This window comes from Camelus ferus, chromosome 26, assembly GCF_009834535.1.
Source record: "Camelus ferus isolate YT-003-E chromosome 26, BCGSAC_Cfer_1.0, whole genome shotgun sequence".
NCBI classification, from domain to species: Eukaryota; Metazoa; Chordata; class Mammalia; order Artiodactyla; family Camelidae; genus Camelus; species Camelus ferus.
This window is the reverse complement of record NC_045721.1, coordinates 7,833,865-7,860,908: the sequence shown is the minus strand read 5'-3', so window position 1 is coordinate 7,860,908 and position 27,044 is coordinate 7,833,865. Positions and strand designations below refer to the sequence as shown.

Below are 27,044 nucleotides of genomic sequence, written 5' to 3'. Positions count from 1 at the left end.
ATCTTTCCATTGTCTTTCCTCTGAACCCGCCCAGCAAAACTCCAACTCTGGTCAGTCCCACCATCTGCCTTCCCTGACTTCTGCCTGGACTACTGAACCTGGCTGGTGCCAAGTCACAAAACAAAGGGATCAGAGCAGAACTTTCTGAACTCTGTACGTTAGAATCACCTAGGGAGCGTTCAAAAAAAAGCTCTGCCCAAAACAATTAAATCAGCATCCCTTGGGTTGGAAACTGGGATTAAGTATTTATTAAATTTCCCCAGGTGATTCTGTTAGAAGGCAAGGCTGAGAACCTGAAATTATACATCTACAGTTGCAGTCTCAGCTGGGTATTCATCTTAGTTTGCCTTCTCCTCTGCCCTAAATCTAAATCTTTTGACTTCAGTTTTCTCCCTTCACTTCCTTAAAATAACTGATATTAGAAATAAATGCCTTTGGGAAGAAATTCCAGCTACTCCCTTGTCCCAATCCAGACCCCGCCAGTCTACTTGCCTACATCTGTTTTCATCCCTGGTCCTTACCTTTCAAATCAAAGAAAACAGGGAAATCTTTTTCAGTCTTACATAATCTCCCTGCCTGTGCCCTGGCTCCCATCCCCACACACCTCTCAGCATCCTTACTCCATCTATTTTTTCCATCTTCTTCTAAATCATCCCTCTCTCCTTATCGTTGAGTTTTTTTCCCATCAACATCTAAACATAGTCAGATTTTTGCCACCTTTATAATACTGCCTCATCCATTCATTGTCCTCTTACTGTCCTCTTTTCTTCTTCAGCCAAACTTATTGAATGACAGTTTCTAAGTTTTCCCCATTTCATCATGCTATGTTCACTTCTAAACCTATTGCAAACTTGGTTTCCAGCCTTAAATATGACTACATATTCTCCAAGTCAGTAATTAACTCTTGTTAAATCCAAAAGACATTTTCTAGCCTTATCTTTCTTGACCTCTTAGCATTTGGTTCTGCTCAGTACTCAATTTTTTTACTTTCTTTTCACTTGGCTTCCTGACGTATTTCCTTAATGGACTCTTCTGGTCTTGGGTCTCTCGTTTTCTCTCTCAACACAGTTTCCTTTTGTAGGTCAATTAAACCTCCTGGCTCCAATTATTGCTTACCTGCTGATGGCTCCCAAGTCACCAGTACATCCCACAACTCTCTCCTGACCTCCAGAAAAGCTCGATTTGGAGACCTCAAAAGGACTTCAAATTCTTAGCTAAAGTGGATTCTGTCCTCTTTACCAAAGTCAACTCTTTCATTGCTACCAGTCTTAGTGAACAGCTGGCCAGCATCTAGCCGCAAAAGCCGGAAATGGAGTCTTATAATTCCACTTCCTCGATATCCCTAGAATTGATCCGGGTGCTTCATGTCCCACTGTCACAGCGTAGGCTCTTCTCATTTCTTGCCTAGATTGCAGATAGAGCATCATGGCGGACTTCCTACTTCCAGTTTGGCTCCTATCTAATTGTTTTTCCACACTCCTCATTTCCTATCCCTCTTCCCCTGTACTTGAAGATGTTCTTTTGGGTTTTACTGGGCAGAAATTACGAGAGGGTAAAAAACTAAAGGATACCTAGAGAGTTTTAAATGCTGATCCATAGGTCTTGTCTAAATTGCAAAAGGAATGGAAACAAAAAGTCAAAGATGTAATGGAAGAACAGAGAAGGTCACCGCACTGGAGATCCTGAAGCTGAGGAACCAGCAGGAGAGTGAATGAGCTGGTCAGGAGAGGAACTAATGAGTCCTTTCCTTTCACTTTTTAGATAGACTGAATTCCGCCTTTCACTAAAGCATCCCTAGATAGAGTTTTTAAAACATTCCAACACAAACCTGCAAAGGAAGTAGATAATGAAGTCTGCGGAGAGTGGTCTTGGCGGTAACTGGGTCAGTGCTTATGGTAGGAGAGCCAGGACCAACGGGAGGAAACCGGACCCTTTCTTACTACTCTATGTCAAGCACAGATTAAACACACACACACACACACACACACACACACACACACACACACAAACCCACACTGTTTTCCAAACTATAGCTTTATATTCCTCACATGAATATATTTATAGAGAGACAATCCTTAAACTTTCAAGAGCCTTCGCCTTTCAAAAAAATCTTAGGTAGATAAAAAAGTGATTAGAGTCTTGAATCTTTGTAACTGAGTGAAGTGGTTAAAAACTCATGTCAACTAGAGAAAAAGTTGAAAATCCAAGCTTATGTGCAAAATCCCTCCAGTTTGAGGTTGGCTAAGCGTCAGCTTCATCTCCCACCCCAGGTGCCTTTACTACCTACAGCCCAGTGAGAATCAATTATTTTTAATTCCACAAACATTGTGTTGTTTTCTCGTTCACTTGGTGCCTTTGACTTTGCTGTTCTCTTTGCTTTAAGTGCCCTTCCGTCTCAACCTGCTGTCGAGCCTGCTGTGCCAGGGAAGTGTAAGGAACAGAGTAAATTCTGAGGGGAATGCTCTGGAAATACAAGACAAGGATTCAGGGAGAAAACCTGCATGAAGAAAGGTGCCACTTGTAATCGGTGTTATGACTGTTCTGTTTTATCAGAGAACAGATTGAGTTTTAATTAAAAAGAAACAGTCAGACTACCTGGAGGTATTTCTAGAGCCTTGGACTGGCAGGTGTTATTCAGTTACTGGGAAAGTGCAGAGCTGTGACCGGGTGGGAGCTAAGGGCGGGTGGGATGCTGTGCTGCGGGGGTCGTTCGGGCACACTGGCGAGGTCTCGTGGCGCTGGGATGGGTCTGCAGTTCTCCCAATGCACTACCCTTGGCTCACCCTCCTTGATTCCCAGCTCTGTTCAGGAGCTCAGGATCCATCACTGGTTAATGTCTATCAGTCTCACCATCTAAATAGAAATTTTACTTCCTAAATTCTGACCTTGCTACTGAATTTCCCACCTTCTATGAAAATTGCAGATACACATGAAATATCACCTGTTGCAAAATCCTAGTTACTAATATATAGTCCTAGGTAAAGAGATGTGGAATTGCTGGGTCATTGGGTTTATATATAAGTCTAAACAGTTTTTATTTTTATTTTTTAATTATGTTGGGGGGACAGGAGGTAATTAGGTTTGTTTGTTTGTTTGTTTGTTTGTTTGCTTTAATGGAGATACTGGGGACTGAACCCAGGACATCGTGCATGCTAAGCATGCACTCTACCACTGAGCTATACCCTTTCCTCCACAAACAGTTTTTAAAAAGTTGTACCACTTATGAGAGCTTATGAAGCTTATGAGAGCTTCAACTACATCTTCATCAACCCCCATTGTATCTGCCTGAAAAATAACCTTTGGTATTTCCATTAATGCTCATCTGCTAATAATGAATTACCTTGTTTTTGTTTAACTAAAAATGTTTTTATTTCATTTCCTTTTTAAAAAATTGTCTGAGGGTAAACTTACACACACACTTTAAAATATATAGGTCTTTAGTGAACAGCCTGATAAGTTTTCACAAATGTGTACACCCACGTAGCCAACCTCCCAGTTAGGATCTACAGCACGGACATCACACTGCAAAGTGTCTTCAGGGCTCTTCCCCGTCTCTCTTGCCCACCTCCATAGCCCAGAGAAACTACCACTTGGATTTCTATAACCACAGATACCATTCAAAAATGGAATAACAGTATGTACTCTTCTGTGTCTGGCTTTCTTGCTCAGCATGCTACTTTGAGATTTATCTATATTGTCACATATATCAGTGATCTGTTCCTTTTTATTGCTGAATACCAGCAGTACCACTGTGTGAATATATCACAATTTAGTTATTCATTCTCCTGTCAATGGACATTTGGATCGTTTCCAATTTCGTTGCTATTATGAATAAAAATGCAATGCATATTTTTGTGCAAGTCTTTGGATGGGTACATGTTTTCATTACTTTAGGATAAATCGCTAGAAGTGAAAATTGCTGGTTCATAAGATAGATGTATGTTCAATTCAATAAAAGTAAATGCTAATAATTTTCTCAAGTGGCTGTACTGTTTTATATCCCCACTCATACTGCATGAGAGCACGTGTTGCTTTGCATCCTCTTCAGCAACTGAAATTTGTAGTTCAATTTAAATTTAGACATTTTAATGGGTATGTACTGGTAATCACTGTAGTTTTAATTTGCATTTCCATGACTAAGGATGTTGAGTGTGTTTTATGGGTTCATCGCCATTTGTACACCCTCTTTTTGTGAAGGGTCTATTTTAATATTTTTCTCATTTTTAATGAGTTGCTTGCTTTTTGTTACCGATTTGTGAAAGGTTTTTAATATAAAAAGGTTTTAATATAAAAAGGTTTTTAATATAAAAAGGTTTTAATATAAAAACCTTTGATACAAATTCTTTGTGTCATCTGTCTATTTTGAATATTTTCTCTCCATCTGTGCCTTGCCTTTTCATCTTAACAGTATCTTTTAATGAACAAATTTTTTTAAAATTTTTATTAAATCTGGTCTCTCAAGTATTTCATTTATTGTTAGTGATGTTTATATCTAAGTAATCTGTCTACTTCAGTGTAGCAAAGGTAATCTCCAGGTAGCAAAGAGCTTTTATTTTAAGCTTTTCTATTTAGGTCTATAATCCATCTTCAGTTGAGATTTCTGTACGCTGTGAAATATAGGTCAAGGTTCAATGTTTTTTTTTTTTTCCATAAAGATATCCAGTTGGAACAATAAGATTGATGATAAGATTTTTCTTTCCACACTAAATAACAATAAAACCTTTGTCAAAAAATTGACAAATAGTGTGAAGCTATTACTGGGCTTTCCTTTAGGTCCCTTTGGTCTATTTATCTGTCCTTAAACCAGGACCACACTATCTCATTTATAGTCCCCTTATATTAATCACAAAATAAGGTAATGTGAGTATTCAAACACTGTTTCACTTTTTCAAGATTTGGCTATTCTAAGACCTTTAAATTTCCATATAAATGGTATTATCAAGAAGTAGCATACACAAGTTAATTGCATTTATAGTCTCTCAATTTCACATTTCGGTCTACGATTGTTTTGAATTAACCTTAAATATGGTGCAAAGTAAGGATCAAAGTTTCTCTTTTCTTTTTCTTTTTTCCTTATGGGTGATTAATTATTGTTGCATCATATGTTCAAAAGACTACCCTTTCTCCATTAAATTGCCTTCCCACTCGGTCAAAAATTAATTAATCGAGGGACACTAGTAATGTAGAGGACTAGTAAGCTTCAGGCCCTCCTTCCCCCACAGAGAAAGTTACAAAGTTAACAACAACATATGAACCATAATACCTCTATGAGAGTTCTGGAGACCATTGAGAAGCTACAGCATGCAGGCTATTGTAAACCAAGAATGGATTCCAGCACAAAGGGGAAACTTGGTGGCATCTGGCATGGCTATTCATTCCCCTCCCCTTTATGCAGCATTGCCTGGAGCAAGCGGGAGGAAACCTTCTCTATCAGGGCTTCAGTCTCAGGATTGAGAATGTTAGGCTGTCAGTCTAACATTCTGTCTTCTCTGGGGGCTTCCCAGACACCTAGTTTCTGTCTTGCCTGACTAGGGCTAGGGAAACACTGAGTCAATCAAGGAACAAAATAAAATTCTAAAAACTAACTCTGAAGAAACACAGATCTATGAGCTGCCTGACACAGATTTAAAATAACTGTAAAGAGCATGAAGACGCCCAATGAAAACAATCCTGAGAGAAATTTTAAAAGACACAAATGAATGGAAAGGCATTCCATGTTCATGGATTGGAAGACTCAGTATTGATAAAGGTGCCCCTACTACCCAAAGCAATCTATGGAGTCAACTCAATTCCTATCAAAATCCCAATGGCATTTTTTGCAGAAATAAATAAATTTACCCAGAAACTAATATTGCATCTCAAGAGACTGCAAATAGCCAAAACAATTTCGAAAAAGAATAATGTTGGCAGAATCACACTTGATATCAAAACATATGACAAAGCTACAGTAATCAAAATGGTGTGATACTGGCATATATATAGACAAATAGACCTATGAAATAGAATAAACATTGGTAATAAAATATGAATTACCTGAATGCCAGCACTGCTGATGCCAACAGTCCACAGTCAATCTGATAACCAAGATGGCTACTTAGAGACTAACGGGCCGGATACGCCGGACAAAGAGATGATTCACGCCCTAGGGAGATGGAGCTGGATGTCAGGAGACTTCATCACACTGCTCTGAATGGCATACAATTTTAAAGTTATGACTTGTTTATTTCTGGAATTTTCCATTTAATATTTTCAGACCATAATTGACCACAGATAAGCAAAACTGAGGAAAGGGAAACTATGGTTAAAGGGGGACTTTATAATCCCAAAAGCCTTCATTTCATAACATTGGGCCTATGCACTTGGGGCAGAACCAAGTTACAGGCAGAGTCTCTAAGGACATCACCAGGATCTAGGATCAGGCTGATGAGGAAGTTGCTGTGACTAGTCTGTCCTTCGGTAGCCATTACACTCACCTAGCAAATCAAGATTAGTTGACTTTCAATCTCTTCTCCATTTAAGTACTTCTGGTGGAATGTGAACAAATAGTCAGATGACCAAATCAGTGCGTCTAGAAATGCAAAGTGAAGAGTCAAGTTCATTTATGAAAGTTTAAGTAACTTACAGTTGGCTGTAGCTCAAAAGTATAACCCAAGAAAAGATGTTAATTTCTCATAGCTTTCAGTGAAAGAATTTCCTCCTTTGAAAATATAATTCACACTGTCATGCAGTGATGACCTTTCCTGGATTTCCTATAGCAATCCCCAAAGCAACAATCTCTCCTACTTTCAAGACATGTGTGCTAATTTGTTTTTTTCAGATAATATGGCCACCATACTTTTTGGCATTTTTCCATATTTCTTATATCTAAATTGCTTCCTGCTACTGTCCACCAAGTAAATTGCCCTTTCTCTTCATTTTCCTTCAGATTCACTTTATTTATATATATAGACTCACTTCATTTATAATATATATTTATTCATAGACTCCAGATTACTTTATCTCAAGATAACTTTAACCGACATTTATTGAGCACTTAATCTGTGCCAGACTTCATACTTGGTTTGTACACACTTCATGTCAGTGTAAAGGCTCATGAACATCTCTGAGATAGGTTTGTTAATCCCTTTAACAAATGAAAAATTTGGGAGAAAGGGTCTTGAGTAATATTCCTAAAGCTACATATCTAATGAATGACCAAACTGAGACCGAAAGTCAGGTCAGTCTGACTTCAGAATCTGCAGTTGTAACCACTAAGTGATGCTATCTCATTCATGTGGATTTAGTTAATTTTTTATTTAGCCTTACTCATTTCCTACCCCAGGTCCCATTTAAACTACATTCTATGTGTCCTTTGCTCTGAATATTTCCATTGCATCGGGATTTAATATTTCATTTTCAAAACTCTATAGCTTCTTTCCCTTATTTTATTTCTTCTATTACTTGGCCCTTTAAAGAAAAGAGACTTTTCTACACTTTTCTCTTTGCCTGGTGCTATTTTACAACAAGGCTCAGAACTCCAGGAAGTTCTGTGGGAGTTCAGAGAAACCAGAGTTTCCACACCACGGTGGATATTTTCTGCAAGCCCCAGAATCCTCCAGAATTCTCCAGAATGGTGAGTTTTCTTAGGTGCTCCTCCAGATAAGACATCCAGACTAGCTCAGTAGGAAATGGAGCCTTTAGACAAATCTGTTTGGAACATAGTGGCAGGCCTTGGTATATCCATTGATTTCTCTAGAACCTTGAGGAAGTTAACTCCTCTCACACGCATCTTTTACTTGGGAGCAAAAGACAGTGGATTCTCGAGGACATAACTGGCCCGGGACAATCTGTTCAAAACTTTTCTGGACTGCGTGCCAACTTGTGCGCAACCCAGTGCAAGCCCTGTGTCCACCTAAGGGGAATCACTAAGCCTGGAAGAGCCAGGAGATGTGAATTCTTGGCTACTTTTAAGAACAGCTGACTAAACCGCAGGCAATTCCCTTCAGCTCTCTGGGATTCAGAACCCTATTTTCAAAAAGTAGAAAAATGTTGACAATTCAATGATTTCACATTATACTGCAATCCAGTCTAGTAGAGACAAGCATTGTGGGATGTCAGTGATGGTGACGCTAAGCCATGTTATCTTTAGAAAAATATTGCCATATAACTGGCCCAATAATCAGCTAATTGTGACGTTTGTCAGCCCTGGAGAGGCCACTGTGTATGTGGTCTCAGACCACCTACCGTTCGAGTCACAGGGCAGCTTTGATTTGTTTTGTTGCAGACAAATTCCTGTAGCCAGATTGGCTATTGGCCAAGGAGGCACTGGCTGGTGCCTGCTGGACACAAAACTCTTGTCTTTTTGATGAGAAAGGTAGTATTCTGTATCTTGCTCTCCCCGCTGTAGTACTGACAGGGGTCAGAGGGGACAGACAGCTTGTGGGCTGAGCGCTGCAGACGGCTGTCCTCCAACGCAAGCTCCTTCCCTTTCTCCGCCAAGCAGACCTCCCTAGGGACACTGCCGGGCCGTCCAAGGTTTAGCTCTCCTGACATGGGACTGGAAACTGGACAAGAAGTGGAAACGCACTGTGACTTCCTCTGTCCTCTTCTGCTCTTTGAGCCAAATAGCAAATCAAGCTTTGGTTTCAGGGGGAGGAAAAAATAATAAGACTGAAAGAAAGAGGAGGTGTTAGTGTTTTTTCACCTCGTTTCCCCACCCCGCTCACTTTTGGTCACTACCCTAGTTACATGAAACATCTGTTTCCAGGTAGCCTGACAGATCTTGGGAATAGCATCTCAGAATTCTGTCTCTTTTGGGCCCTTCTGAAATGTTCTCACAGAGTAATGTCTTGTTTTTTTTTTCAACAAAATGTTTCTCCTTTCTAATCCAATTCTCCCCTTCGTTTGCTATTGGAACCAGGGACAATGATAATTTCGTTGGAAACTGAATCAGTTGCAAAGCACGGGGAAGGACTATGGTTTAAAACCTCAGGTTGGGTTTCTTGGAATTCTGGGCCAAGACCCTTTCCCAGTTGCTCACAGGAAGTTTCAACTGATGTCACTGGCAATTGTACGTGTGTACGTCTGTGTGTAATTTAGGTCACAGTGAGGCCTTAAGGATCCAGAAAAAGACTCATTTAAGATCTAGTGACTACCACACTCTTTATGCCCAGCTAATATTTGGGTCTACGTGATACTGGTGAACCAGAAAACAATTACTATCTTTCTCTTGAGATCACCATCCCAAAGCCGCGCCCTACTGGGGGAAACCAGAGAAATTTCTGTTTACACTTCAATATTTTACAGGCATAGATCTTCCCCAAATACTCTTTGCCATGTTCAGGATGTATATTTAGATCATCAGTTGAAATAACTCAGAAGAAATTATTTATTTATGCCTTGAAATTTTCTTACTTCAAATTTTAAGGGAAAATGATTGGAGCTACCTTCAACTAAAAGGGTAAAAAAAACCTTAGCGTATAATAAAAACTGTTCTTGATGTGTTAAAACATAAAGAATAGAGGGAGAAAGACAAACCATGTTCAGTGAGCTCAATTTCGTAGATTCTTTCAGTGATTTGGTAGAGGAGCCTTATGTTGGGAATTCGTGCGTACAGTTTGGCAAAAATTCACAGGCAACCTTGCAACCAAGTAGCAAACCACCCTTTAATTCATTTCCTTTCATTTAGCCAAGTTCACAATTCATCTCGCTGAAGCTGGCATTTAATGACAGGAGAATAGATGAAGTTCCATATTTTCCTAACTTCTCCCAAGACCCTTTTCATAACCTGTCCTCTTCTTTGTCTTCTTCCAACACAACTGCGTTAAATTGTGCAAGTAATATCTTCAAGGATGTGAGGAGAGACTAAGTTCTCAAGGAGTACAAGTTAATATATTGTCTCCATCCTTTACCTTACTTCATTTTTTTTCCTTCTTATTTGTCTTCCTTGGACAAATTCAATCTATTTGTCTTTCTTCTAGGCTCTCCCTTGAATCCCATACCATGTCTGGCAGGCTCCCTAATGGCTGTCCTCTTCCCATGCAGACAAGGTACGGAATCACTCCAAAGCTGTGGCCCTAGTGTCTTTCTAAGCCCCCAAGTGTGCTGTGAAGCACAGGAAGGACCCTGTACATTCCGTGAGTGTGCTTGCTGGATGAAAAGCTCCCGCTTGACAGTATCGGATCCTCAGCTTTCCGTAAGTCTGCCTCAGTCACTCTTTTTAAGCTACTCTTTATTCTCATACACTCCCCCCCCCCCAAAAAAATCCCCAGATCCTGAGCCCCTTCATAGTTCTAAATCAGCCGTAAAACCCAGCTTTCTGACTTCTGTTACTACTCTGGCATTATTGGCTCTTGTTCTGATTTAAAACTCTGGTTTGCATCCAATTCTTAGTGAAAATTAAGCTCTGTTTTTCACTTTCTTACAGATTAGTGGGGGTTTTTTGTTTTTTGGGTTTTAGGGTTTTTGTTTTGTTTTGTTTTGTTTTTGAAAAATAATTTCCTTGCTCCCTCTGGCCCACCAGCTCCCCTGCTCCCAACATACCTGAAGTGGAGAAATTGCTCACTGGACGCTGCCTCAGCAGACTGTCCCCTGGGTTCTCTCTCTCCTTTCAGAAGCTCTTGACGCATCCTCTGTTACCTCAGTAACTGCTCACTCTTCGTAAGTGGAGGTGAAACCCGGAGGGGAACATAAGGAGTTTCCAGTGTCTGGCCAAGGTTCCTTCTCCAGCAATAGTGATCTTCCAGGTATTTCCAGCTTCATCTCAGAAGGCAGCAGTGCATCAATTCTGGGCTGAGGAGAAGAACACTCCAGGGATTCCGTCTGCTTTGTTCGCAGCACTCGGAACAGTGCCTGGTATAGCCCAGGTTTTCAATAAGGGTTCTGTGAATGAATGAATGAGATATCCATGAATTAGGCATCCATTTAGGAGAATTGTTTTTAGTTCAAAAGAAAGCTTAGCGATTTTAGGTCAAAAGCCATCTTCATGCTGCCATAGATGACATTGTAAGCATTTAAAGTGTTCTCATCACTAACTGAGATTATATAAAAACCAACCAACAATCACTGCAAACAATGGATTTGGGCTCAGCCAGGTGAGGAACAGAGACATTTCTGGAAGAACCATCCTGATGGCTGCCCCCAAAGACTCCCAAGTCCTATTTAAATATGTATCGGTTGGCGACGACAATGCTAGTAAAACCGTCTTTTCAAAGTGTTCTTTGACTAGTGAGTTTGAGAAATAAGTATGTGGTCATTTTGATTGTTGAGGTCGATCACCCTGTGTTTCATACCAGCAATACACTTTTTAAATTCAATGCATTAGACATACGTTTGGTGGCCTGAGAAATGGCTATTACAGCCAAGCCCAGTGTGACATAATGTTTGATGGGACGTCGAGAGTTACAGATGTGCACCTAAGAGCACAGAGATATAGTGGGAGTGTGTGGAAACACCCCTGTCTTATTGCTTGGCAACAGAGTGGAAATTAAGGGCTGGGAAATTAAGGAAAAAATCCATTGTCTTCCAATGAAAGACGAATCTTTAGTAATATAAGACTTCCACCAGAAGTAACTACAACTTTGAGAAGCCTGTCTGTTGGCTTGCTGGGGAACCAACTGGCCATCCTGACTTGGAGTCTGTTGCTATGCGTGCTCTCATCCCAGCCGTTAGAGTCATGGACTCGGTTTTGGAAGTTCAACATGAGCACGGCTTAGAGGCTGCTCAGACAACCATTCTCCCAGAGAGCCCGATACCCTGTGAGAAAACGAAGCTGAAGTCTGAGGTCTCGTCTTAGAGGCCACTGCCTTGTGATGTCCAGGACGCAGTATGTTTGCTACTTTGTGACACAGCTAACTGGGTATATGCTTCATCTCTGGGATGCTAAATGAGATGAATGCAACTTGAAATGAATGTGACAATTTAAAAACTACCTTAATATTTTACTTGCTATTTGGACCCCAGTTGTTTCTTTTGGGAGTTTCAAAAATAGGACCACTATAGTCACAGCACGGAGACACAAAAAAAATCAGGCAGTTTGGACTTTTCTTCTGGACTTGGAACATATATGGGTGAATAAAATATCATTGGGGAAAACCTCCTAAATACCCAGTGGGTTAACAAATTACTTAATCATGTTGTCACAACTGAGTTAATATTTTACAGTACTCAAAACAGTGAGTATTAAAAATGTTAAATAGCATGAGAAAATGCTTACGCTAAACTGTTAAGTAAGACACAAACTGAATATGCCTATTGTCAAAGTTGTAGTTCAAAAATTAGAAATAAATAAGCCTCATGGGACATACATTTTAAAAGTTAACATGATGGGATTAGGGTTCGCTTTCTTCTTTTTCTTTTTCAACATATTTTTAAATTTTGATAATAAATATATGTTAGGAAGGAAAACATACTTTTATTTCAACTGGCAGAAAATAACTCATTAAGCACATAAAAATGCCCTTGCTGATTAAAAAAAGAAACAATTCAAAATAGCGTATCAGCATCAGATTGACGGGAAATGTTTGCAAATGCAAAAAGCTGATTATCATTGATCTCCATTATGAAAAGCAATTCACAGTCAGATGACACACACATTGCTTTATAATGACTCTATGGCAAAAAGAATCCAAAATATGTCGTCCGGCAATGCAATCAGCACAATCGTGAAAAATCGTTCATACACTTTATCGCTTTGTTTCTCTCATAGGAGCCAGTTTTTTCTGTGCCTTTTGGCCAAAGCTGGGTAAACTAATTAATAATTTCAGTGGGTCTGTGTACTGCTCTCACCACACACCTCCCCACCAAATAGTTCCCTGGTCTGAATTAAAGCAATTAGTCTATTGGAAAAGTAGTTCCAATGGCTTGGCTCACTGGCCCTGGCCTGATTATTGTGATTATAAGCTATTAACTGAAATCAATGTTATTGGCCACATGCTGGCTTAGTTATACGGTGTCCAAAGTTTTTTTTGTCTTCTATTTGCATCTACTTTTACAAGGCAAAAGAAAAGAATAAATGATTCGAGTTTGTATTTTTAAGCTAACTAAATATATAATTTTCCACAAAGTTTCCTCCATTACACAATTTTTAAAAAAAAATCTCTATCCTTGTTTCCTATTCTTTATTGTTCCTTCCATTCACTCATTTATCCTGCAGGCATTTTTTAAAGTGAACTTTTTGGTCCAGAATAGATTTAGCTTTACCAAAAAAAAAAAAAAAAATTGCAAAGATGATGCCGAGAATTCCCATATCGGCCACAGCCAGTTTTCTTTATTATTTAGTATTATTTCTCTATTCTTTAGTATGGTACATTGTTAGTTCCAGTTAATGAACTAATACGGATTCATTACTATTAACTAAATTCCATACTTCATTCATACTTCCTCAGTTTCCCCCTTACATCCTTTTCTGCTCCAGGATCTCATCCAAGATGCTACAGTACATTTCACTGTCATGTCTCCTTAGACCCCTCTTGGCTGTGACAATTTCTCATACTTGTCTTGTGTTTGATGATCCTGAGAGTTTTGAGGAGTACTAATCAGGTATTTTGTAGAATTTTCTTCTATTGAGATTTGCCTGAGGTTTGTCTTATAATGGGGACTGGAGCTAAGTGTCTGGGGAAGAAGAGCACAGAGGTTAAGTGCTATTCTCGTCACCTCGTCTCAAGGGCACAGATGAACACATGACTTACCACTGCTGATGTCGACCTTGGTCCCCTGGCTGAGGCAGCTTCGCCTGGTTTCTCTCCTGCAAAGTTGCTTTCCACCTCTTCCATTCCACACTGTCCTCTTTGGAAAGAAGCCACCCTCCGGAGATCACACATGTTGAATTGTATAAGATTTTTGTTGCATATTTTGGATATTAACCCCTTATCAGATACATCATTTGCAAATACCTTCTCCCATTCAGTAGGTTGCCTTTTTGTTTGGTTGATGGTTTCCTTTGCTGTGCAAAAGGATTTCAGTTTGATTAGGTCTCATTTGTTTATTTTTGGTTTTGTTTCTCTTACCTGAGGAGAGAGACCCAAAGAGATATTGCTGAAGCCTATGTCAAAGGTGTATTGCCTGTGTTTTCTTCTAGGAAATGGTTTTATGGTTTCAGGTCTTACATTTAGGTCTTGAATCCACTTTGAGTTTGTTATTGCATATGGTATGAGAAAGTGTTCTAATTTCCTTCTTTCACACGTAGCTGCCCTGTTTTCCCAGCACCACTTATTTGAGACACTGTCTTTCCCCCACTGTATAGTCTTGCCTCCGTTGTAGATTAGTTGGAGAGTCAGGACTTTTCCCATCATCCTTCAGCAATGAGACCGCCCCCGCCACGGTGTCAGTGGAGACACTGCAAAGAGTAGACACTGCTCAGCAGTAACAAGGACCCTACCGCCCCCCAACTTAGGTGCAACAGGGTTGAATGGGAACCTGAACTTTTCCCTTTTTTCAAAGAGATTGTATAGTTTTGCCATTATATAATGAAAAAAATAGAGAAAAGAATACTTTCCAATTCATTTTATGAAGCTAGTATTACCCTGCTACCAAAATTTATATTATAAATTGGTAAGATGTAAAACTCTATATATTAAACAGGAAAAAAACTTAAAGATTACAAAAACACTTGGGATAAATAACAGTATACAAAGAGCAAACTAGAGTCCAGTATCTCTCATGAATATATACACAAACAAATCTTCAATGACACATTTGCATGTAGAATCCAGCAATATGTAAGAAATACATACCATGTCTCAGTGAGACTTATCCCAGGATGCAAGACTGGTTCAATATTCAGAAACGAATCAAGGTAATCTGCAATATCAACAGGTAAAGAAGAAATGTCACATAATCACCTTCATCACTCGACAAAATTCAACACTTGCTCATGACAAAAACTCAGAAACACAGGAATAGAGGCAAACTTCCTCAAGTGGATAAAGAACACCTACGAAACACTTCTACCTAACATCGTCCTTAATGGTGGAATCGATGCTTTCCTCCTGAGCTCAGGAAAAAATGCAGGATCAGCCCCCACCACTCTAACCCAGCACAGTGCTGGGAACTACCCAGCACAGCAAGGCAAGAAAGGGACCTAACGTCACACAGGTAAGAGAGGAAAATGCATGCCTGTCTACCTAGAAACCTGAAAAAGGAAAAGCCATTCATGCACAGAATAATTTGAATAAATCTTTAGAAAATTATGCTGCACGAAAAAAGCCAATTCCAGAAGGTTCCATACTATGTAATTCCATGGATATAACCTTCTTGAAATGACAAAAGTGCAGAAATGAACAACAGGTTGGTGGTTTGGGAGGATGAGGGCAGGGGGATGAGCGGGAGAGAGGGGTTGTGGATGCAAAAGGGCCACCAGAGGAATCTTTGTGGTGATGGAAATACTCTGCACCTTGACAGTAACAATGTGGATACTCTGCTTGTGATACTGTACTATAGTTTTACAAGTTTTGCAAGATGTTACCATCAGCAAAAACTGGGTAAATGGTGCCCGTGATCTCTCTGTATCATTCCTACAACTCAATGTGCATCGATAAATATCTCAAAATAAAAAAGTTTATTTCAAAAAAAAAAGAGAGAGAAGTGTAGCTACATAGCACACGTCTAGATAAAAGACTAAATTTGCTAAGGATTATTTTTATTCTAATTAATGTGCAGACTTTGTACAAGATAAATCACAATCCCCTAAAATTTATATCATAAATTGGTACAGTGTCAAACTGCTATGTATTAAAAAATACACCAAATTAAAAGATAAGCAAAAATTACAAAACGTGCATCCAAATAAATAACAAACACTCTAAACTGCCTAATATGTCAATGGGCAAAAATATGGACAGTTTACGAAAGGGAAATACACACGGTCTGTAAACAAACATTACATGACGTTGAATATCCTTAGTTATCAAAGGAACATGAAATCAGACAGTATTTCACATATCTTAAGTGTCTAGCAGACCACTGACCAAACTGTGAACCTTCCTACTCCACCTGGAATCCAATTTGCTAGGTCATTTTTCCTCAGGTAATCTAAGCGAATCCATAACTATTCTCTCTGAATACATCCATTAGAATAATTTACAAGACACTGTACCTCCCTTGACTTCTTGGCCTAGAACTTCCTAATTTGTCTTCTTGGTCTTCCTTAGAATAACACTAGGATATTAGTTGGATATTTTCTGATTCCTAAGTCTCTCCACCTGGGCAGAACAATGCAGTCTAGGAAAAGGCTCGAGAAATGCCGCCTCTACGGGGCACGTCCCACACCCCTGCCCGCACGCGGCGTGACTCTCTCAGGAGCCTTCTGGTGGTGGGTGCTCTCCAGCCTCAGGCCAGTATGTACAAAGACAGGGTACCTTACCTCTTACATTTCCTAATTTTGAAAGTGCTTCCTGGTTTTTATTTTTTTCCTAAGAAAAACATTCAGCCTTTGTCTTCTCAGTACCTTAGGAATTCACTGGGGAAAGTGAGATAGACCTGGGAGACTTGGCGGGCGCTGCTTCCTTCTTTCATGTTTGGAAAGAGGGTGAGGTTGGGGGTGGATACAGAGATCAGAGGTTCGGAGGTGGACCACGGCTCTGCTTTTCCTGTCTGCTACAGTCTGATGGAAGGGACAGCACTGCTAAGGTGGGAGCCAAGGTATTTCTCTTGTATTTATGCTCCATCTCTATCCTAAAGGTACAAGATACCATGATGGTTCAAGTTGTTTCCATTCCCTATGCCCTTCTTAGCCTCTGTCATTTCACACACGGCATTTCGCTTCATTCCAGCACGACAGGTTGCATTCAAGAGTAATTCTGATTTCTAATACTTGGTTCAGTAATAACTTCACCTATTAACTGAATAAATATATATACTGAATACTTTTTGTGCATCAGGTAGAGTGTTAAAGGCTGGGACTATAATAGTAAACAAGACAGACTGATTCTGTCCTCGTTAAATTTACAGTCTAGTGGGGAAAAAAGATCAAGAAAAAGAGAGAAAAAAATTATCAATTTTAGTAAGTAGCTCTGAGGGGGAAAAACACAGAAGACTGAAATGCAGAATAAATAGTGGTGTCGGGCTGCTGGGTCTGTTTCAGGTCTTTGCTCAAACAAAGATCACTTTTTTAAAACAGGTTTTTTTCTGACCTCTCTGTTGAAAACAGCAGTCACTCTACTCCAGCACATCTCATCTCCCTCTCATCTTTATTCTCTCACACACGCACACACTCACCCATATAACTTGCTTACTTATTTTGTTTTTAACTCTCTCTCTCTGCTTTTAGGTAAGCTCTATGAGGTCAGGGATTGTTGCCTTATTTTTTCTTCTGGGACTAGAACAGTGCCTGGCACAGAGGAGGTGCTCAATAAACACTTGTTGAATGAATGAAGGAAGGAAGGAAGGAATGACATAGTCAGGAAAAGACTTTCTGAGAAAGAAATATTTAAACTGAGACCTAAATATGGGCCCAATCGTGCAAAGTGAGGGTGAGGGATGGGGGCGCAGCAGGAGGAGACCTTTCCAGGTAGAGGAAACAGCAGATGCAAAGACCCTGAGGTAGGAACGAGATTGACATATAAGGAAATTGAGGAAGCCCACGTGTCGGAAGCACGTGTTGGGCAGTGGCTGCAGCTGAGGCTGGAGACGGGGGCAGGGCAGGGTTGTGCTGTGTTTACCAGTGAAGGTACAGATTGGGCTTCCTTGTAAATACACTGGGAAGAGATATACATAAGATGGTAATATAACAATCTGATCTGGGTTTCAATACCGTCTTAAACGGTCTTGCTTCTGTGTCAAACATCTCTATTGGAGGAAGACAAAAACGTAACCAGAGAGAACAGCAAGGAGCCTACTGCAACAACAGTGATAATATTAGCCAATATTTACTTGAGCATTTACTCTTTTCCCGCCCTGGTCTAAGTGCTTTAGATATTATTTTATGTAAGTAAAATTTTAGCTTGAATGATAGATTCTATTTTATCCAATTAGTTTTCTTAAGTTTTACTTTTCCATGTTATAATCCACTTTAGCATAAAATCAGATACAGCAAAATTTACTTTAAGGTTATTAGGTTAGCATTTAATGGGGTTCCAAAGAGTACATTATGATTTTAAAATATTTTACATCTTTAAAAAAAAATGAGAACTGCTCCCATAGATACTTGAGAACTACAAGTTATTCTTAAGTATTTGAAACTGCTGTTTGGAGGAGAATAGTAATCCAGCCCTGTCTGGGATCATCTGGATTAGGGGATATTCCAAAGTGGAGATTCAGCTGGGAAACGGGGAGGGTAGTCTGGATATGAGGACCATGAAGCCTAGACTAGAACCACTGCAGTAAGAAACAGGCAAAGAAGATAAAGGGCAGACAAACTGCCTTTAGTAATAAAATAATAAAAAGAAAAAGAAAAAGAATTTGATTGAATGTGGGGAAAGCAGGAGAGTGGATTGAAAGATGTCTTCAAAGCTCTGAGAAGAGGGATGTAGGGGACACCGTTGATACCCCACCCAGATCCCCTTCACGTACAATTATATCTATTCCCTAACAGCTCTGGGTGCTGTCCACTAAGCCTCGCAGTTCTCCTCCTGTCTGGAGAAATGCTCTCAAGGATAGTCTGCAGCAGAGAGGCTGGAGCTGCCCCACTCCCAAACCCCGGGAGGTTACCTCCTCCTCCCTCCAGGGGCAGCCGGTGGCTCATGACTGACCAATATGGCATCTCAAGGTGGGACAACACAGAGGAGCCATTCAAGCTTCAGAGCTCCCTGTAGAGTCAGGCTGAGGCTGGACATCAGCTGAAACCACGTCTTTGCTCAGCTTCTGCCCCTGACTTATCTGTTCCCTTCACTTCCTTACAGATGTCTCCTGAGAGCACTTTCTGAGCAAAACACTTACATCAGAACTCCAGTCGTAAGGCTCTGCTTCTGTGCTTACTGACCTAAGACAGGGGAGTAGGGGATCCTGGGGCAACTGATGGAGAAGGGAATGAAAGAGAATTAATTTGGACTTGTTTCATAGATCCTATTAACCTTTGCCAACACAGTCTGAGTCCTCTTGGAGCTCTCTTCACCCCGGATGGGCAGGATCGCAGCCAGAGGGGGACCCTACTAGACGCTGAAGAAGGAAGGCATATTTCAAGTGCAGTTGATCAAATATTGACTTTCTGCTTATCAGTTCTTTAATCGGAGAGCCAAATGCCCATTTGAACTAGTCCTCAGTGCACTTCACGGAGTGACCAAAATTTAAAAAATCTAAGTACTTCTCAAAGAATGGGGAACCCACGCACACCTAGGGGATGAGCAAAACATCCCCGGCAATTTTTCAACTGTTTTATTTTTGGCACAACTTGATTTAACTCATTTTGCAAGTGCTCTTCCCTTCAGTTTTTAAACCCTTGGGTATCTCAAAGGAAATTTAATCCATATGTTTCTGATTCATTTACATTTTAAGTCATAAAAATGTTATTTTTATAAGAGCTGTTTGATATCCAAGAACCTTTCTGAGCCTTTAAAAAAAAAAAAAAAAAAAACTCTTTAAAGTCTTCTTGGTTGGAGCCAGGGAGCAGACGTGGTGTGTGATGCACCACCCGAAAATGTGATCCAGACAGACTCAACCAGAGACTGACCTCAGAGCCACGCTCGCCACATCAGCCAGAAAAATAATGGCAACGGGATGATCAACAAAGTGGGTCTGGACACCAGAGAGCCCTTGAGAAACACAAGGGAAGCCAATGGCAAATGATACTAAAGATTAAAGTGGAATTCATTAGTGTGTCATTGACGTGTCTGGGCATAAAATGACTGGGCTATCATGCACCGTAGCAAGCTATCATTCCTGGCAGCTTCCAGCAGGATCTGCAGACTTCGACTGGACCAAGTCCCACATCGGCACCCAAATACTTTACATGAAGGAAGTCATGCCTTTTCTTAGCATCGTACGCAATTGCAAAACAGCAAAATAACAACATCCAAAGGGCTCTACGTAATTTCTTGCACATTTTTGCCACAGAGTTCTAGGCAATGATTAAAAGGATGACATCCATCTACATTTAATGATATAGAAAGATGCTCACCACACATTGCTAAATGAGAAATATGGTGGCAAACCCGTACCTGGACATCAGGACTCCATGCTTTGTTAAGGGAAAAGAGATATCAAAAATGCGTTTATATAGACAAACGTGAAAAGAGGAGCCAGTAAGTATATCTAGTTGGTCGGATTGGGATGTTTTCCTTTTATTTGTTCGGTTGTGTGTTTTAACTGTTGTACAATTTGTGTTGCATAATTTTAAAAAAAAAAACGATTTTTGTCTGCACTTTAGAAGTTGTACGGAATAGTATTCCCATAATATTGTAAGAGAGCAATGCCCTCTTTTTCTCCTCAGTTTCTTTTGCTGGGGAACAATATTGCGTGGGGTCCAAGCCGGAGGGGGTTCTTCAGCAAGCCCAGATGATCAAATCGTCTGAGAGCTGCTGGAATGCAACTGTTCATCTGGAATGGCTGAACCTACGGTGACCATGCTTTCTGAATCCCGAACTGGTCACACAATCTACCATGTGGGGGTGGGTGTACTGACAGCAAAGGCTATTTTAAATCTTTTAAATCAGACCGGTTCTCAAAATTCTAAGACGTGCGGTTCTTCTGGCTACAGGGCACGTCGCTTCAGAAAGGAGGAAAAAAATGCTGAAAGGTGATCTAAGGGACACTCTGAAGGAAAAAAAATAAAATAATGGCTGATAATTTATAAAACTGTAGCTGCTGGTCCCCGACACCCACTGAACAAGAACTCTTTTGAATCTCCTTCGGGTAAATGCAGACAGCGTTTTAAATCCAAAGGACGCTCCCTCTCACATCAGTTGGCATCTAGTCCATTGCTGTGTAAAGCCTTTCCTGCATCAAATGTGTAGGACTGCCAATATTAATTATCTCATAAATTCTCCCAAAACCTGTAGAATAAATGCTTTCTCCTGAAAAGCCAATCTCCCTAATATCATCAGCACGCTATTTCTTTTCTCTTCTTTATTATCATCTCCACCAACCTCAGGGCTGGTTCTGAATCACAAGCCATTTTTTCCTTCTGTTCAGCTGGGCTCATAAGAGCCTCTTTGATCATAAAGACAGGATAAAGCAAAGCAGAGACATCCTTTTCCGAGGCCCCATTAGTGGAGAAAAGTTCGATAAATAATCCTTAATGCTTTCATTTAAAAAAAAAAAAAGTGATTCCATAGCTTTCACTTCAAAGGGAATAGGGTAAGTGGGGAATTCAATTAATTATCATATAAAATCAAGTTATTTCAAAACCCTGGAAAGGCTCTCTGTTTTAACATTCTGTGATGATTCTATTTAAATATATTGTATTCTCACCTTCTGGAATGGCTGGATTCATTTTAAACAGGCATTAACTCTGAAGCTTGAAAATGATGAAAAGTTTAACCAATTGGCCTGTCATGGTTAATCATCCTCTCCTACCAATCTGCTCAACTCACGGGAATATGATCTCTCAGTTCCAGGCCCTGTGGGACAGTACTCAAAGGCTGGCAAATCTCTGCTCCAAAAGACAGTGTTCTCTTTAAAAGTTCGGCAGGGCTCTTGGTTATGGATGTGTGTCAAATAGAGACAATGTTCACACCACATGAGACCTACAGAGATTAACCTCAAAAGTCCTTCATCCTATAGCAAAGCAATGGGATGATTTCTTGATCCCCTGAACTGAGAAAACGGGTGTGTGTGTGTTCGTGCGTGCATGCGTGTTGGGTGGGGAGAGGAAGGGAGGAGGAGAGGAAGGGAAAGAGGCAGGGAGAGAAGGAGGAGAAAGCAATAGGTTAGGTCTTTGATAGGTTTGTCCACCAGCTGTCACTGTGCCACGGGTTTTGGATTCAAAGATCATCATATCTATCAATGGCAGCCAACATTAGATTTGGTGTGAAATATTAATATATCATATTAACTAATGATTCATTCACTCATTCAAGAATTAATGCAAGAACCCCCTAAAATAGCAGCCATTAGGCACCGACAACACAGAGATGAATGAGATAAAATCCCTGCCCTCAAAGAATAAATACACTAGCAGTTGGACCAACAAGCCAATTAAAGGAAAATCTCAGGGTCTGTCATTTAAAACATTGAAAGTTGTATTTGGTACCATAAGAGGGAAGATAACTTTCTCAGAAAAGCTGGCACTTGCATTTTAGAGAATTCTTGGGAGTTAGTCAAGCCAAGGGTGCAGGGCAAAGAAGAGTCTGTGCAAATGCTGGAAATGAATGGACTCATGGATTTTTGGGTGGTTTTATGGTCAACGGGTAGCATGTCCCTACCCATTAGAGCTGGTGGGATTATAAATCTCCCTTCCCCTACTAAAATAAAACACAAATAAGAACTACACTGTGGACATATTTGCATTACAAAACAATTAGAGAAATATATTTTGGTTTATTTAAAGAAACAATGCCCTTAATTCTAAGAAGATAATATTTTTTTCATCAGGAGCTCAAAGACATTTTATTCTATTGCTGCCTTGGAATCAGCTATAAGCAAGCTCAGACTTTACTGGAAAGCAAATGAGAAGGTGTACAGTGTTTGAGGATACTATACGATTTTTTTGACATAGGATATTATGTGTTTGAAAAAGCACGGACTTAGCTTTAAATCCCAGCTTAACCACCTAACAGTGGTGTGACTGAGCAAAATTAACTTTTTTGAGGCTCGATTTCCTCATCTCATTAGTGATAAAAATGCCTTTCCTATTTAATAAAGCTTCTGAAAGAATTACATTAAATTGTGTCTATAAAGGGCCTAATATAGTATCTGGCACTCAGTGCGTGTTGATTTTGTTTCCTTTCTCTTTTCTTGGGAACGGGGGTCTGAACAGTGGAAACACGATAGCCCTCGCTCACCATCTTTGAAAGACGGCCCAGGTCAAGGCAAAGCTGATATTTGCCTAGCTGGCCTCATGTAAGTCAGCCAAGCCAGATTCAGGCCGATCATGTTCCTTTTAACCAGCTGGAAAGAAAGTAATATTTTGTTACGGATCGTGGATGCCAGGAGAGGGCTGGTGCTCACCATTTCATTTACACGATGGAGAGACACCTGCAGCGTAGCTTGTAGAAAAGAATAGACTTGTTATTCAAAAAAAAAAAAAAAAAGCCTCCCATGGCAGCAGAAACACTTACAGTTAATGAGCTAATAAATATTGTCAAGTGACCTTTCTTTTGCCAAGTATTAAATCATAAAGAGAGGGGGCAGGGAAGGTTCAGAACTGCATATTTGCTACAGAGTTCAAATTCTGGGCTTCTCCTGGCCAACTTCTATTACTATGGACTGTATTTTAGGCTTGTCAGTCCACTAATTCCCCATATTGCCTGACGCTGCGAGTTCTCTAGGGCAGAGACCTGTCTCTCACAGGCTGAGAGTCTGGTGGAAAACGCCGTGTCCGCTCTCATCTCAGGGATGGCTTTTTGCATCTTTACATCCCCTGCTGCTGCCAGAGTGGAGGATGGGGACCTTCTTTGTCTACACATTCACTGTAGGAGCCATTGTTTTGACCCATGGCTTGAAATAGATTTATATGGCAATGACTCCAGACCTACCTCTTTGGACTCCGTTCTAGACCACAGATTTTTATATCCAGCTGCATCCTTCGTGGCTTTACCTGGTTGCAGACTCCAGACTTAACTGACCAGCAGCTCCTTGATTTACTTCCCAGGTTCACCTGGCCTGCGCATTGCAGTAGCTTCATGCACCTTCCTGCTTTCATTCTTCCGCCCAGTGGTCCATCTCCCATCCCTTAGCTAACAGTACGTGTAAGCAATGATTCAGACTGTATCTTTTCTTCATTTTGATTATCCTGACAACAAAATCCAAAGTTCGCCCCTGGGCTTTATGAAGCCCTCCATGAGCTTCCTTATGACTTACATGCTCTCTCTCTCTCACTCCTTCCGAACATGCCACCTCTCCTCTGTGTCCTGGAAAATCTTAGGCATCTTCCGTCTTAAGACCTCCAGACTTGCTATGCCCTGTGCTTGAATTCTCCACTTCCTTATCTTTGCATGTATGGTTCTCTCCTGACGTTCAAGCCTCAACCTTCATACAACTGTCTCAGATTGGACATTCCCAACCCAACCCATCTTTTTGGAAGCAGCCATTCAGCCTCTCACCACATCACCTAATTTCAGGTTTTTGTCTGGCTCCATCAAAAGGGTCTCGATCATTTCTTTACTTGCTTATTTTCTTGTCATTTTTAGGGTGTTTTTTTTCAACTTTTATATCCCCTTCACCTAGAGCAGTTTCTGGCACAAAGAAAGGGCTCCATTTATATTCACGAAATAAATTAATGAATGATGGCCCAAGTTCCTAATGTGAAGCTCAGTAATATTCCCCAGTCCGCTCCACTCATAGTTTTTCAGTGAAATTCTCTGATGTCTGGCAGTCAGCAGTTTGGCAAGGAGCAAGGGTTTTTGTCTGAACGTGGGCTGGTTGTGTCCTGAGAACGATACGTGCCTCATTTCCTGGAGGGCCTGGGGCCAGGGCTGACCCAGAGGCTGCCATGTGGTCCACTGACGTGCACCTGCCATGAGACCATGGTCCACAGCGCCCATTGGGATAAACAGGGAAATTATGGAAAGTGACGGCAGCAGAGAACCTGACACTTTTGCCTCCAAGCTCCGAGGGGGGGAAAAGTCACAACTGTTGAAAAAGTATACCTATTAATTGGCACATCACACACCTCCCCCAAGCAGCACTTATTGGAGAAAAAGGGAAGAAAATCTTCCAACATATTTGAGAGCTGAATACCAAGTACTTCCGCATTATCACAGACGGCGGGCCAGATTCTCACTGTGTGCACACAGCCAAACTGCGTGTGTGATGCGACGTACCTGGAGGGTAAGCTAACAGCCACAGTAGAAAAGATAAACAAGCGTATCTCTCACTTACAGTTATGTTTACACTTCTAGCTTCCAGACAACTTAATCATTTAATTTTAATGCCTATGTCCTTGTTAGAACTATCAGCACCCAACAAAACTGACTCAGCCTAATGTCTTGATTTTAATGTGTGGCCCATCAAGCAAATACTTTGGTCCTCTTTTTTTCTAAACACGTGACAAGGTTCCAGAGAGGTTACATTACTTCCCCAAAGTTCTATAAGTCCGTTGCTGAGACAAAGGAAAATACATGTTACAGAAATGTAAACATGCTTTAATTTATTCATATTCATTAACATATTAATCAAGTGAAACTCCAAACTCAAGCCAGTCATTTTGAAACAGAAACACGCAACTCAAGTAATGGCGAGTCTTTCTCTACTTCATGTACTAATTCATTCTGTGACACAGAATTTGGACATAAATATACATACATCACGTATATATATTGTATCCTGCCTTTTTTTCTCTGACCTTGAATTTAAACGGCAATAGTTACTAAGTTGCAATGCTAGTCAAGCCATTTTTTTTCCTTCTATGACTTGGTTTTTATTCTGAGGGTGACTGAGTGAATGTAAGACATTTCACAGACATGTGAGCCACACCCCGTGATATCTTAACGTAAAGTTTTTCAAAGGACTAGTTAAAAGTTATAACTGGAACGAGGCAGGAAGGGGCAGATACCTCCCACCCACCTTTCCTGTAACTCAGTTCTCTCAGAAACTGCTGGCGTTATTTACAAAAACTATGGACTATGAAGATGATATAAAAAATACCAAGTTGTGCTGGCAGAGGCGTTTTAACCAAGCAGATGACTGGAAAGATCAAAGACCACCTATAAAGTCATTTTTATGAATACTCCTAACACATTAGGGCACTTTAATCACCTAGCCTAGTTTTAAAAGTTGGAAATGCTCAATAGTAGCTGCTTTGACCGCAAGAAAAGAGCTGCAGGGGGAGAGGGAGAGAAAGCAAAAGAAAAAGTCAAAAGGAGATGAAGTAACCCTCTTTGCACCCCATTAAAGAGACATCTTCTGAGAATGAAAAACGAAGGAAAGAGATAAAGTGACCACGGTATCTGGTTTCCGCAAGCGGGACACTGCTATCTCCCGCTATTGGGGGCAACACCAGAATTTCTATCTAGAAGTGACTTAGGAGCAACCAAGCTGCCAGAATAGCTGCTAGGAGTGTGTCCTGAAGCTGCCTTTGCAGAGCCAGCACATGGCTTCTACTGTAGATCACATCTTTAATTGGGTGGCCTTGGGGCACTGATCAAAACTAGGGTGTCAGAAGCACCCTTCACATACATGCAACGCACCCTTTAGCTCTGATCTGCCACTGCAGTTTGACTACATGTTCCCCTCTTATATATTTTTATAATGAAGAAACAACAGTGCAGGAACAAAGGAGATGGGAGGGTTCAATCTCCAGCACCTGCATTAAAAAATAAATAAACCCAGTTACCTCCCTCATGACCAAAAAAATAATAAAGTGATGTTATTTTAAAAAGAAGGAAAAAAAACTGACATTTAAAAAAATGTTTTTTAATTAATTAAAAAAATAAACCAAGGACAAAGTATGGCCACAGCAAAGGACTCTGCAGTCCACACCCCGCACTCACATGTCTGTGTGAACCAGGACCCGCATGCTGACCCTACCTTTAATTTGGGTGGTTCATTTTTGCAGAAGTTGTCCCACCAACCTCCTCAGCTTGGGAAGAAGCGACCTTTCTTGAGAGGTTCAGCAATTAGGGTCTGCATTTATCCAAAGGAAGAAAATCAGATGTGAAATCAAACCGCCCCCCAACACCTGCATAAAGTCCTTTGTCCATCTTCTCTGCACCACCAGAAAGGCAGACCCAGCACATCTGCCTCCCAGCTGCACAGCTTCATCCTAGACAATCAGGTGGGGTCTTATGGCTTCTATTTGCAATCACTGGACAGACTCTTTTATTTCTCGAAAATCCCTCACTACTCAGCAGTCCCAGAAATGCACGTCAGCTTCATGTGCCAGACTAATAACCTGTCATTTCAGATGCCAAGTTCAGAAAGCGTTTAGAGGGAACGTTAAGGGAACCTGACTTGGTAAGTAAGGGAAGTTCGCTCTTCGTGACAAACTGAAACGAGCAGACAGGAGCTCCTCATATTCCAACCCAGGTGTGGTT

At 40.6% G+C, this 27,044-nt stretch overlaps 1 protein-coding gene across 3 annotated transcripts in view; it reads right to left on the bottom strand.

The window, feature by feature from the left end:
• The window catches only part of FUT10 (fucosyltransferase 10), a 359,041-nt gene that overhangs the window by 102,058 nt on the left and 229,939 nt on the right, over positions 1-27,044 (bottom strand). For all 3 annotated transcript variants that reach the window (XM_032468336.1, XM_032468337.1, XM_032468335.1), the window contains 7 exons: positions 26,539-26,634; positions 14,712-14,778; positions 13,668-14,314; positions 10,522-10,860; positions 8,224-8,649; positions 6,474-6,568; positions 6,034-6,142 (listed from right to left, as the gene is read on the bottom strand). The gene's annotated coding sequence lies outside the window, so the exon portion shown is untranslated. The remainder of the gene's footprint in view (positions 1-6,033; positions 6,143-6,473; positions 6,569-8,223; positions 8,650-10,521; positions 10,861-13,667; positions 14,315-14,711; positions 14,779-26,538; positions 26,635-27,044) is intronic.